The sequence below is a fragment of the Pristis pectinata genome, unplaced genomic scaffold (assembly GCF_009764475.1).
Source record: "Pristis pectinata isolate sPriPec2 unplaced genomic scaffold, sPriPec2.1.pri scaffold_129_arrow_ctg1, whole genome shotgun sequence".
NCBI lineage: Eukaryota > Metazoa > Chordata > Chondrichthyes > Rhinopristiformes > Pristidae > Pristis > Pristis pectinata.
This window is the reverse complement of record NW_026262472.1, coordinates 18,075-31,632: the sequence shown is the minus strand read 5'-3', so window position 1 is coordinate 31,632 and position 13,558 is coordinate 18,075. Positions and strand designations below refer to the sequence as shown.

At 56.1% G+C, this 13,558-nt stretch overlaps 1 long non-coding RNA gene across 1 annotated transcript; it reads right to left on the bottom strand.

The window, feature by feature from the left end:
• Positions 1–3,277: 3,277 nt before the first annotated feature.
• On the bottom strand, positions 3,278–6,043 carry LOC127567125 (uncharacterized). Its single transcript, XR_007955847.1, has 3 exons — positions 5,802–6,043; positions 4,884–5,227; positions 3,278–3,299 (listed from the first exon to the last, which is right to left on the bottom strand). It is a non-coding gene; the product is annotated as an uncharacterized LOC127567125 (long non-coding RNA).
• Positions 6,044–13,558: the final 7,515 nt, after the last annotated feature.

Below are 13,558 nucleotides of genomic sequence, written 5' to 3'. Positions count from 1 at the left end.
CTATCATGTCTCCCCTCATCCTCCTCCTCTCCAAAGAGTAAAGCCCTAGCTCCCTTAGTCTCTCCTCATAATGCATCCTCTCTAAACCAGGCAGCATCCTGGTAAATCTCCTCTGCATCCTTTCCAACGCCTCCACATCCTTCCTATAAAGAGGCGACCAGACTTTTAAGCTTAAATTCTATGTCACTTACTATTCACTGCACTTTCTCTGTAGCTGGGACACTTTACTCTGTACTGTTATTGTTTTTACCTGTACTACCTCAATGCACTTTATACTAACTCAATGTAACTGCACTGTGTAATGAACTGACCTGTATGATTGGTTTGCAAGACAAGTTTTTCACTGTAGCTCGGTACAAGTGACAATAATAATACCCAGGGAGAACAGACCCGGCCTCTCCTGTCTCCGGGATGTCTCCGTGGAATCTTCCTCTACCCCCCCTCCAGTGTAGTCACCTCCTTCCCACAGTGTGGGGACCGAGGACTCCCACTGGGATCTCCCCTAAACCCCCCCTGGTTCTTCTTGTGTTCTGTGTCAGACAGTCACAAGAGCTCTACAGGTCAGAAGCAGACCCTTCGTCCCATCTAGTCCCTGCCGACGCCTTCGCCAGTCTTGCACCAACCCGTTTGCGCCCCCTCACCACCCCCCCCCCAAATCAGGACTAAATGCCCCCTGATTGTCTCTGAGTCCACCGCCTTCTCTGGCAGCCCGTTCCAGATATCAGCCAAGCTCCGTGTAAGAAAAACTTACCCCTCAGGTCCCCTTCCAATCTCGATCACCCCCCCACCCCACCTTAAACCCCTCGTGTTTTTGATCTGCAAGGAACAAAGATTGCGGCTCTCTACACCTCTCGTAATCTGATGCGCCTCTATCAGGTCGCCTCTCAGCCTCCTGCGGTCCAGGGGAAACAAGGCCAGTGTATCTGATCTCTCCCTGTAACTAAAGTCTCCCCAACCAGGCAACGTCCTGGTGAACCTCCACACTCTCTCCAGAGCAGCCACATCCTTCCTGCAGTGTGGCAGCCAGAACTGCATACTAAAATCAGTGAATTGGTTTATTATTGTCACTTGTACCCAGGTCCAGTGAAAAACTTCTTGCACACCGTTTGTACAGATCATAGAACCATAGAACACTACAGCACAGAAGGCAGGCCATTCGGCCCTTCTAGTTTGTGCAGAAACTTTATTCTGCTAGTCCCACTGACCTGCACCCAGTCCAGAACCCTCCAGACCTCTCCCGTCCATGTATCTGTCTAATTTATTCTTAAAACTTAAGTGAGCCCTCATTTACCATTGTCAGATGGCAGCTCGTTCCACACTCCTACTACTCTCTGAGCGAAGAAGTTCCCCCTAAACCTTTCCCCTTTCACCCTAAAGCCATGTCCTCTCGTACTTATCTCTCCTAATCTAGGTGGAAAGAGCCTGCTCGCATTTACTCTGTCTGTACCCCTCATAATTTTGTAAACCTCTATCAAATCTCCCCTCATTCTCCTACGCTCCAAGGAATAAAGTCCTAACCTGTTCAATCTTTCCCTGTAACTCAACTCCTGAAGACCCGGCAACATTCTAGTAAATCAATTCATCACATCGGTACATCGAGGTAGTACAAGGGAAAACAATAACAGAATGCAGAATAAAGTGCAAGGGCCACGACGAGGTAGATTGTGAGGTCAAGAGTCCATCTTATCGTGCTAGGGGACCGTTCAATAGTCTTATAACAGAGCTGTCCTTGAGCTTGTTGGTACGTGAAGCACCCGGATAGGATGCTTTCTGTGGTGCATCTGCAAAATTTGCAGTGGGTCGACGGGGACGTGCCGAATTTCTTTAGTCTCCTTGAGTGCTGTAAAGTTGGAATCCTTCCTTAAACACAACACTCCTTAACTAACACAAATACACAGCCACTTCTGCACTTGGCACAGCGGGTAGAGCCAATAACTCACGGCTCGGGGGACCTGGGTTCAATCCCCACCTCTGCCGCTGCGTAAGTGTGAGAGAGAGAGAGAGACAGAGTGTGTGTGTGAGAGAGAGACAGAGTGTGAGAGAGAGAGAGACAGATAGTGTGTGAGAGAGAGACAGATAGTGTGTGAGAGAGACAGATAGTGTGTGAGAGAGACAGATAGTGTGTGAGAGAGACAGATAGTGTGTGAGAGAGACAGATAGTGTGTGAGAGAGAGAGAGACAGAGTGAGACAGAGCGTGTCTGTGAGAGAGAGAGCGTGTGTGTGAGAGAGAGAGACAGTGTGTGTTTGAGAGAGTGTGTGAGAGAGAGACGGAGAGAGCGTGTGTGTGTGAGAGAGAGAGAGTGTGTGTGTGAGAGAGAGTCAGAGTGTTTGAGAGAGAGAGAGTGTGTGTGAGAGAGTGTGTGAGAGAGAGAGACAGAGAGAGCGTGTGTGTGAGAGAGACAGAGTGTGTGTATGAGAGTGAGAGAGAGACGGAGAGAGTGTGTGTGAGAGAGAGAGAGAGTGTGTGTGAGAGAGAGAGAGAGTGTGTGTGAGAGAGAGTGAGAGAGTGTGTGAGAGAGACAGAGAGTGTGTGTGTGTGTGAGAGAGTGTGTGAGAGAGACGGAGAGAGCGTGTGTGTGAGAGAGAGAGACAGTGTGTGTATGAGAGAGTGTGTGAGAGAGAGACGGAGAGAGCGTGTGTGTGAGAGAGAGAGAGAGAGAGAGTGTGTGTTTGAGAGAGAGAGAGAGACAGAGTGTTTGAGAGAGAGAGAGTGTGTGTGTGAGAGTGTGTGAGAGAGAGAGACAGAGAGAGCGTGTGTGTGAGAGAGAGAGAGAGTGTGTGTATGAGAGTGTGTGAGAGAGAGACGGAGAGAGCGTGTGTGTGAGAGAGAGAGTGTGTGTATGAGAGAGTGTGTGAGAGAGAGACGGAGAGAGCGTGTGTGTGTGAGAGAGAGAGAGAGTGTGTGTTTGAGAGAGAGAGACAGAGTGTTTGAGAGAGAGAGAGTGCGTGTGTGAGAGAGTGTGTGAGAGAGAGAGACAGAGAGAGCGTGTGTGTGAGAGAGAGAGTGTGTGTATGAGAGAGTGTGTGAGAGAGAGAGACAGAGAGAGCGTGTGTGTGAGAGAGAGAGTGTGTGTATGAGAGAGTGTGTGAGAGAGAGACGGAGAGAGCGTGTGTGAGAGAGAGAGAGTGTGTGTATGAGAGAGTGTGTGAGAGAGAGACGGAGAGAGCGTGTGTGTGAGAGAGAGAGAGAGTGTGTGAGAGAGAGAGACGGAGAGAGCGTGTGTGTGTGAGAGAGAGAGAGTGTGTGTGTTTGTGTAAAAATGACACAGACACTCACCATTTTGTCCACTCACGGTTCCTGGAAGGGAAACAAAACACAGTGGTTAGACTCAACAGGCAACGGGGGGGGGGGGGAGAGAAAGAGGAACAAGACGCACAGGAAGAGCCCGCTGTCGGATCGACGATCCCACTACCAGGCTGTTCGGACCCCTGCTGACCCACCCTCCCGCTCCAATCCACCTCACTCTGCCCCTCCAGCGTTTATCCAGCTATCCCTGAAATCTTGGGGAACACCCGACAGGCCGGGACTGTTTTCCCTGGAGCGAAGGAGGCTGAGGGGGGACCTTATGGAGGTTTATAAAACCACAAGGGGCGTAGATAAGGTGGACGGTCATCGTCTCTCTTCCCCCCCAGGGTATGTAGAACATAGAACAGTCCAGCAGAGAAACAGGCCCTTCGGCCCACAATGTCTGTGCTGAACACGATGCCAAATTAAACTCGATCCCTTCTGCCTGCACACGGTCCGTCTCCCTTCACTCCCTGCACATCCATGTGCCTGTCTAACAGACTCTTAAACCCCTCGATCGTATCTGCCTCCACCCCCACCCCTGGCAGTACATTCCAGGCACCCACCGCTCTCTGTGTAAAAAAAACCTGCCCCGCACATCTCCTTTGAATTTAACCCCTCTCGCCTTCAATGCACGCCCTCTGGTATTAGACATTTCGACCCTGGGGGAGAAAGATACCGTCTGTGCCTCTCGTAATGTGATAAACCTCTATCAGGTCTCCCCTCAGCCTCTGCCGCTCCAGAGAAGACAACCCAAGTCTGTCCGACCTCTCCTTATAGCTCATGCTCTCTAATCCAGGCAGCGTCCTGGTAAACCTCTCCTGCACCCTCTCCAAAGCCCCCCACACCCTTCCTGTAACGGGGGTGACCAGAACCACGCACAATACTCCAAGTGCGGCCTGACCAGAGTTTTATAAAGCTGCAACGTGGCTTCCTGAATCTTGTACTCAGCTCCCCGACCGATGAAGGCAAGCGTGCCTTACGCCTTCTTTACCACCCTACTTGTGTGGCTACTTTCAGGGAGCTGTGGACTTGGACCCCAAGATCCCTCTGTACATCAATGCTGTTAAGGATCCTGCCATTAACTGTGTTCTGTTCCTTTACATCCAACCTCCCAGAGTTCAACACCTCACATTTGCCCGGATTAAACTGCATCTGCCGCTTCTCCGCCCAGATCTGTAACTGACCCATATCCCACTGTGTCCTTTGACAGCCCTCTACACTGTGCACATCAGGGTCGTGGAGTCCAAAACTAGAGGGCACAGGTTTAAGGTGAGAGGGGAAAGATTTAAAGGGGACCTGAGGGTCAACTTATTCACCCAGAGGGTGGTGGGTGTGTGGAACGAGCTGCCAGAGGAAGTGGGTGAGGCAGGTACATTAACAACGTTTAAAAGACACTTGGACAGGTCTGTCTAATTTCCCAAATAAATTAAATTCTCTTCTCCGAGTCCCATAATCAAAATTTTTCACACATTTCCTCAGATCTTCAAAAAAAATCTGGTCTCCATTTAAAAACCCACATCAGTATTTGATTCAAATACATCCCAAAACATTGAGACACAACACTGGACAGCGTACAGTTCCAGACTAACTCACAGGGTACAGGATAGACACAGAGTGAAGCTCCCGCCGCACCGTCCCATCACACAATCCCGGGGTCAGACATGGGGTGAGGCTCCCTCCGCACCGTCCCGTCACACACTCCCGGGGTCAGACACAGGGTGAGGCTCCCTCCACACCGTCCCATCACACACTCCCGGGGTGAGACACAGGGCGAAGCTCCCTCCGCACCGTCCCATCACACACTCCCGGGGTTAGACACAGGGCGAAGCTCCCTCCACACCGTCCCGTCACACACGGCCGGGGTCAGACGCAGGGCGAAGCTCCCTCCACACCATCCCGTCACACACGGCCGGGGTCAGACACAGGGAAGGTGGAGTCTGTGAGGGAGAAGGGGAAATCTATAAATTAGAGAAACTGTGGGACTGACAGGAGCTGGTTTCGACATCTCCTGTTTAGTGTTGAACGTTGTTCTTCCCTGTGCCTTCCGTCCTCAACCCTGCGCCCTGATCTGTCGATTTCCCAATCGCCCCCAAAGCGTTGAGAGTTCCCTGGTCCCCGTGTCCAAAGCTTATCGACCAGAGTAGGAATCACCCAGACACACCACCTCCGACCATTCACTTCGAGGACCTATAACAGAGTCTCCCATCTCACCAGCCCCACCGCAGACACATGGCAAGATAATCAAACGTGTCCCAACTCTCGGTCACCGAGGGAGGGGGTCGGGGAGAGTTGTAGGGGAGGAGGGAGGGTGGGTGGGGAGTGTAGGGGCCAGCGGGAGTCACAGAAAGTGGGAGGGGTGTAGGGTCTCACAGAGACAGGGAGGGAGGGGGTCACAGAGATGGGGAGGAGAGGGGTTACAGAGACGGGGAAGGGTGCGAGGGAGGGAGGGGGGGTTACAGAGACGGGGAAGGGTGCGAGGGCCGGAGGGGGTCACACAGATAACAACCTTACCCAGAAGGGAGGAGAAGATGAACAAGGAGAGGCAGCAGACTTCTCGTACTCTGGTGGTCGACATGGTGAGCTCGACTGTCCTGACGAATGGTGCCGGCTGTGTCCGGAGGGAGGGCTGTGGTCGGGAGACTCAGCTCTCCGCCTGTGTGTGAGTCACAGGCAGGGGAAGTCCTAGGCGGAGATCGCCGGCCTCAGCACACCAGTTCTGCAATTCCTCCGCGCAGGGAGCAGTGCTGGGGGGAATCCCTGTGGGAGTGAGACACCAGGTACTGGAAAACCAGGGAGCAGAGGTGTTGGGATAAACTCCTTTCAAACCCACCGGGGACCCTGTTTCCGGCTCCCGTTAAACCCACCGGTTTCACTGGATCTTTATTGGATGAGGGAGCAGGTTTAGGGGCTGACTGGGAGGGTGGTGGTGGTGGTGGTGGTGGCGGTGGTGTGGGGGTATCGGAGAGGGACCCCACTGGAGGACCATCTCGGGAGAACAATCCAGCAGGGTTGTTGCCCCACTACCCCTCCCCGTCTCCGTGACTCCCTCCCTCCCCTACACCCCTCCCCGTCTCCGTGACTCCCTCCCTCCCCTACACCCCTCCCCGTCTCCGTGACTCCCTCCCTCCCCTACACCCCTCCCCGTGACCCCCTCTGGCCCCTACACCCCTCCCCGTCTCCGTGACTCCCTCCCTCCCCTACGCCCCTCCCGTCTCCGTGACTCCCTCCCTCCCCTACACCCCTCCCCGTCTCCGTGACCCCCTCCCTCCCCTACACCCCTCCCCGTGACCCCCTCCGGCCCCTATACCCGTGTGTGTGTGTCCGTGTGTGTCCATGTGTGTGTGTGTGTCCGTGTGTGTGTGTGTGTGTGTAGTCTGCATGCTCTCCCTGTGACCCCGTGGGTTTCCCCTGGGTGCTCCGGTTCCCTCCCACGTCCCCAGAAGAACAGACGCGTGGGGTGGGTGATTTAATCGGCCGCTGTGAATCCGCTCCCCCCAACCCCGTGTGTGGGGGAAGGGGTAGAATCTGGGGGGAGTTGATGGTCCCTGTGAGAGTCAGCCTGGGACAGGGAATGGGGAAGCACTGTTCCGCAGGGAGCTGGCATTGCAACGATGGGCCGAACAGCCTCTCCGTTGCCATGGGTTGGTGAAGCTGGGGGGTGACGAGGTTCGGAGGAGGCAGGCGGCTTGAGAAGAAATGTTTTCACGCAGAGTGAGACTCATTGGAATGACGTTTCCACGTGTGGGAGAGCTTTGACGGAGGGGACACAGTTTCGAGCTTGGAAGGCGGTCATTTCAAACTGGCTGGTGGTGGGGTGGGGGGGTGGGGGGTGGGTCGATTCTCTGCCGTTCTCACGGTCAGCGAGTCGTACGGCACGGAGACAGGCCCTTCGGCCCAACTGGTCCCTGCCGACCAAGATTCCCATCCGAGCCAGTCCCATTTGCCCGCGTTTGGCCCGTATCCCTCTGAACCTTTCCCATCCGTGGACCTGTCCAAGTGTCTTTTAAACGTTGTTAATGTACCCGCCTCACCCACTTCCTCTGGCAGCTCGTTCCGCACACCCACCACCTCTGCGTGTGAAGAAGTTGCCCCTTGAATTCTTTCCCCTCTCACCTTAAACCTGTGCCCTCTAGTTTCAGACTCCCCCACCCTGGGGGGAAAGGCTGGTGACCGTCCACCTTATCTACGCCCCTCGTGGTTTTATAAACCTCCATAAGTTCACCCCTCAGCCTCCATCGCTCCAGGGAAAACAGTCCCGGCCTGTCCAGCCTCTCCTATAACTTGAGCCCTCCAGACTGAAAGGGATGGGGTGAAACTGGAGGGTAGATTGAAGGAGAGGGGTTGGTTGGGTTTAGGATTAGAGGGCTCAGACAGGGGGTGGTATTAAAGGGGAGGGGTTGGTCTGGGTGGTATTAAAGGGGAGAGGTTAAACTGGGAACAGTGTTAGAGGGGAGGGGGTGAGATGGGGTGATATTATAAGGGGGAGGGTTTAGGCTGGGGGTGTTATTAAAGGGGAGGAGGTTAGATGGAACAGTCTTATGCGGGAGGGGTTGGGGTGGGTGTGGGATTAGAGGGGGAGGGGGTCGTCCCGGGTCAGGTGAGGAAACGGGAGGGAGACGGATTGCCGGGGACCCCTGGGGCCGGACTGAGAGATGGGAGCCAAGCGTTTGATGGGCAGGGTTGGGGGATCTGGGAGGGAGTGGGATCGGCGGTGGGGGGGGGGGGGGGGGTGGTGGTGGAGGTGGAGAAGGTGCTGTGGTTGTTGGGGGAGCTGTGCGGTGGAAGGAACCGGGAGGTAGGAGATCAGAGCGAGTTGTGGGGGCGGAGGGGTGGTGGGCTAAAGAGGTCAGGAGAGATTTGGGAGATGGTGGGGTCGGTGTCTGATGGGATAGAGAGAGATCACAGGAGGGGGTCGCAGAGATGGGGAGGGGGTGTGGGGGGAGAGGGGGTCACAGAGATGGAGAGGGGTGTAGGGACCGGAGGGGGTCAGAGACGGGGAGGGGTGTAGGGGAGGGAGGGGGTCACAGAGACAGGGAGGGGTGTAGGGGAGGGAGGGGGTCACAGAGACAGGGAGGGGTGTTGGGGGGAAAGGGGGTCACAGGGAGGGGTGTAGGGGAGGGAGGGGGTCACAGGGGGAGGGGTGTAGGGGCCAGAGGGGGTCACAGAGACGAGGAGGGGTGTAGGGGCCAGAGGGGGTCAGAGAGACGGGGAGGGGTGTAGGGGAGAGAGGGGGTCAGAGAGACGGGGAGGGGTGTAGGGGAGAGAGGGGGTCAGAGAGACGGGGAGGGGGTTAAGTTGCACTTCAGTCTGCATGAAACTTGTTGGCTTGGTCTCGTCCCTACACACACGTCACTCTGTGAACTCCCCACAGCCCCAACACCATCTACACATTCGCCGGCGACACCGCTGTCGTCGGACGTATCACCGGCGGTGACGGGTCGGCGTCCCGGAGCGAGATGGAACACCTGGGTGAGCGGTGCCCCAACGACAAGCTCTCGCTCGACGTCAGTAAAACTAAAGAGCTGATGGTTGACCTCAGGAGGGCGAACACGCGCCGGTCTACGTTGGGGGAAAATCGGCGGTGGGGAGGGTCAGCAGCTTCAAATTCCCGGGCGTTAACGTATCGGACGACCTGTCCCGGGCCCAGCACGTAGACGCGGTCACAAGGAAGGTCTTTACTTTCTCAGGAGGTTCGGCTCGTCACCGAACACTCCAACAACCTTCTACAGATGTCCCGTTGGAAGGGTCCTGACCGGTTGCGTCACGGTCTGGGACGGCGATTCCAACGTAAGAAGCTGCAGAGTCGTCCGTTGTGGAAGACCTCTTCCGAGCAAACACCTTTGTCCACAAGTCCATCGGGCAGTGGTCAGCGCGACGGGTCCCGCGGGGCGGGGACTCGATGGAGACTGTGCGGTCGGTTCCCTGAGCGGACTGTCCCGGTTCAACCCCAGCGGCTGCGGGACACAGGACTCTCCGAACTCCGGGCTGTTCCCGGACTCTCACACACACCGAGACAGACATCGAAAGCTACTGGAAGCGCATCGACAGTGAAGGACACCCTTTGGTCTGGCCGAAACCTGCTGGTCTCCCAGAACGGCGAGATAGAACAGTGCAGCACAATACAGGCCCTTCGGCCCACAATGTTGTGCCGACCTTTAAACCTCGCCTAAGACTATCTAACCCCTTCCCCCCACATATCCCTCTATTTTAAATTCCTCCATATGCTTATCTAGCAATCTCTTGAACTTGCCCAATGTACCTGCCTCCAGCACCGCCCCAGGCAGCGCATTCCATGCCCCAACCACTCTCTGGGTGAAAAACCTCCCTCTGATATCCCCCTTGAACTTCCCACCCGTTACCTTAAAGCCATGCCCTCTTGTATTGAGCATTGGTGCCCTGGGAAAGAGGCGCTGGCTGTCCACTCTATCTATTCCTCTCAATATCTTGTACACCTCTATCATGTCTCCTCTCATCCTCCTCCTCTCCAAAGAGTAAAGCCCGAGCTCCCTTAGTCTCTCCTCATAATGCATCCTCTCCAAACCAGGCAGCATCCTGGTAAATCTCCTCTGCACCCTTTCCAACACCTCCACATCCTTCCTATAATGAGGCGACCAGAACTGGACGCAGTACTCCAAGTGTGGTCTAACCAGAGTTTTGTAGAGCTGCATCATTACCTCGCGGCTCTTAAACTCGATCCCACGACTTATGAAAGCTAACATCCCATAAGCTTTCTTAACTACCCGATCCACCTGTGAGCCTTTCAGGGATCTGTGGATATGGACCCCCAGATCCCTCTGCTCCTCTACACTGCCAAGAGATGTCCATAAGGGAATGCTGCCGATGGCACATTCCAGGTTGCAGGAGCACTCTCTCTCCCTTGGTATAAATTTTTTTTTACATGATTGATTTATTTTCGAAATATATATAAAGGGGAACCAGACAGTTGTATAAAACATCGGTCAGGCCCCACTTGGAGTCTGCCGTTACAGGAAGGGTGTGGGGGCGTTGGAGAGGGTGCAGAAGAGGTTCACCAGGACGCTGCCTGGATTAGAGAGGGTGTAAACTATCGGAAGGGCAGTTGGACACAGGAACGTAGGAAGCTGCAGAGAGCAGTGGGCTCAGCCCCAGTACATCACGGGCACATCCCTCCCCACAGGTGGTATCTACAGGAGGAGCTGCCTCAAGAAGGCAACTTCCGTCGTCAAAGATCCCCCCACCGTCCGGGCCGTGCCGTCTTCTCGCAGCTCCCATCGGGCAGGAGGTACAGAAGCCTGAAGTCCCCACACCACCAGGTTCAGGAACAGCGACTTCCCTTCAACCATTCGGTTCTTGAACCGACCGGCACAACCCTAATCACTACCTCAGTACAGCAACACTGGGACCACGTTGTACTACAATGGACTTTAAGTTCTAATCGTGTTCTTTCTTGTCAAGGTTACATCTAATTTATCTTGTGGATGCTGCTTATCTGATGCTCTGTGCCTGTGAGGCTGCTGCAAGTAAGTTTTTCATTGCACCCGTGCGCACATGGACTTGTGCGTCTGACCATAAACTCGACTTTGACGAACTTGGGCTGTTTTCTCTGGAGCGGCAGAGGCTGAGGGGAGACCTGATGGTTTATAAAGTTACGAGGGGCGTAGGTAGGATACTCAGTCAGAATCTTTTCCCCGCAGGCTCGAAATGTCGTACACTAGAAGGCAGTTTTAAGGTGAGAGGGGGAAAGGTTTAAAGACGTGCGGGGGCAAATTATTTTTAAACACAGAGAGCGCGGTGGGAGCCTGGAATGTGCTGCCAGGGGTGGGGGTGGAGGCAGATACGATAGGGGGGTTAAGAGGCTGTTAGACAGACACATGGATGTGCAGGGAGTGGACGGATGTGGACATGTCGGCAGAAGGGATTGGTTTAGTTAGGTGTATGGGGTGCTCACAATCAAAGTCAAGTTCATTGTCCTACACGGTGGTGTAGTGGTCAGCGTAACATTATTACAGCGCCAGCGACCCGGGTTCAATTCCGGCCACTGTCTGTGAGGAGTTTGTACGTTCTCCCCGTATCTGCGTGGGTTTCCTCCGGGTGCTCCGGTTTCCTCCCACGTTCCAAAGACGTACGGGTTAGGAAGTTGTGGGCGTGCTGTGTTGGCGCCGGAAGCGTGGCGACACTTGCGGGCTGCCCCCAGAACACTCGACGCAAAAGGACGCACTTCGCTGTGTGTTTCGATGTACCTGTGACTAATAAAGGTACCGTATCTGTCTCATTTCTACCGGCCACATCTCCTCCTCCCTACACACACCCCTCCCCCTCCCGCAGGGACCACTCCCTCCGCGACTCCCTCCCTGCACTCTCAGGAGGCGTGACGCCTCTCCCCGTGCCTCCTCCGCGCCGGCGGGACCGGGCGCAGGGGCAGGCGACCGCTTCGTCGAGCGCCTTCGCCCCGGCCGTCCCCGAGCTCCCATTTGTCCGCCACTTCAACTCCGCACCCCCCCCCCACCCCCCCACCCACTTCCCCGTCCCCACACCGACTTGCCCCGTCCTCCGCCTCACCCACCGCCAGGGTGAGGCCCCGACGCAAACAGGAGGAACGGCACCTTGTATTCTACACGGGTGGTCTACGACCCAGCGGTATGAACGATTCATCTTCCAGATTCAGGTAACCCACAGCTCCTGTGTCCTCTCTTTCGATCCACCTCCAGTTCTCCCTTCACAAACCACCCCCCACCACCCATTTTCCTGTTAATGGTTCCATTCACCGACAGACATTTCACCCGCCGTATCCCCTCCCCACCTGCCATACACCTCTCCCCTAACGGTTCCCATTCTCACCTTCCCGACTTAGCGGATTCCGGGACTGCAGGAAAGGGGACGGTGCACACGCTCCGGTCTGCATCAACGGTGCTGAGGTCCAGAGGGTCGAGAGCTTCAAATTCCCAGGAACGAACATCACCAACAGCCTGTCCCGTTCCAACCGCGTAGACGCCACGGCCAAGAAAGCTCACCGGCGCCTCCACTTCCTCAGGAGGCTAAAGAAATTCGGCACGTCCCCGTCGACCCCTCACCGATTTTTAATCGATGCACCGCAGAAAGCATCCCGTCCGGATGCAACCCGGCTTGAGACGGCAACCGCTCCGCCCCGGGACGGCAAGAAACCGCAGGGAGTTGCGGACACATCACGGAAACCAGCCTCCCCTCCGCCGACTCCGTCTACACTTCCCGCTGCCTCGGGAAAGCAGCCGACATAATCAGAGACCCCCACCCACCCCGGACATTCTCTCTTCTTCCCCCCCTCCCATCGGGCAGAAGATACAAAAGCCTGAAAGCAGGTACCCCCAGGCTCAAGGACAGCTCTGTTATAAGGCGATTGAACGGTCCCCTAGTACGATAAGATGGACTCTTGACCTCACGATCTACCTCATCGTGGCCCTTGCACCTTGTCTGCCTGCACTGCACTTTCTCTGTGACTGTGACACTCTATTCTGCGCTCTGTATTGTTTTGCCCTGCGCTACCTCGATGCACCAACGGATCAATCTGTACGAACGGTATGCAAGACAGGTTTTTCACCGTGCAACAACAAACCAACGTTCCTGCTTATCTCCCTCCAGCGGCTGTCTCCAACCTTCACCTGCTCCGCTCCTTACCCTTGTCTGCCTCCACCTATCAGTCACCGGCCCGTCTCCCAGCTCCACCCATCACCCGCCGGCCCCCTCCCCACCCTCCCCTTTGAACCACCTCCCCCCCCCGCGCCCCCCAGCCCAGACGAGGGTCCCGACCCGACACGTCGGCCGTCCATCTCCACACCCCCCCCCCCCACCTCGCTCCCACATGGATGCCGCTCGACCCAGAGGTTGTGGGCTGTTCCAGGTCCCAATGCCTGCAGCCTCTGGAGTCCCCTCCGCAGAGGCTTGACAGGGTGGGGCCATGCGACGGTGCTGCACAGGTGCCCTGGGAGCGCTGCACGGGTGCCCCTGGGAGCGCTGCACGGGTGCCCCTGGGGGTGCTGCACGGGTGCCCCTGGGGGTGCTGCACGGGTGCCCCTGGGGGTGCTGCACGGGTTGTCCAGCACAGTTCCTGCATTTATTTGATAACATTGCAGATGTAAAGGTGGGAGCCCACCTGCGGCACACAGCGCCCCCCTGCTCCGAGCAGGACTGGAGGAGGGACTGCGCCTGCGGCACGCAGCGCCCCCCTGCTCCGAGCAGGACTGGAGGAGGGACTGCGCCTGCGGCACGCAGCGCCCCCCTGCTCCGAGCAGGACTGGAGGGGGGACTGCGCCTGC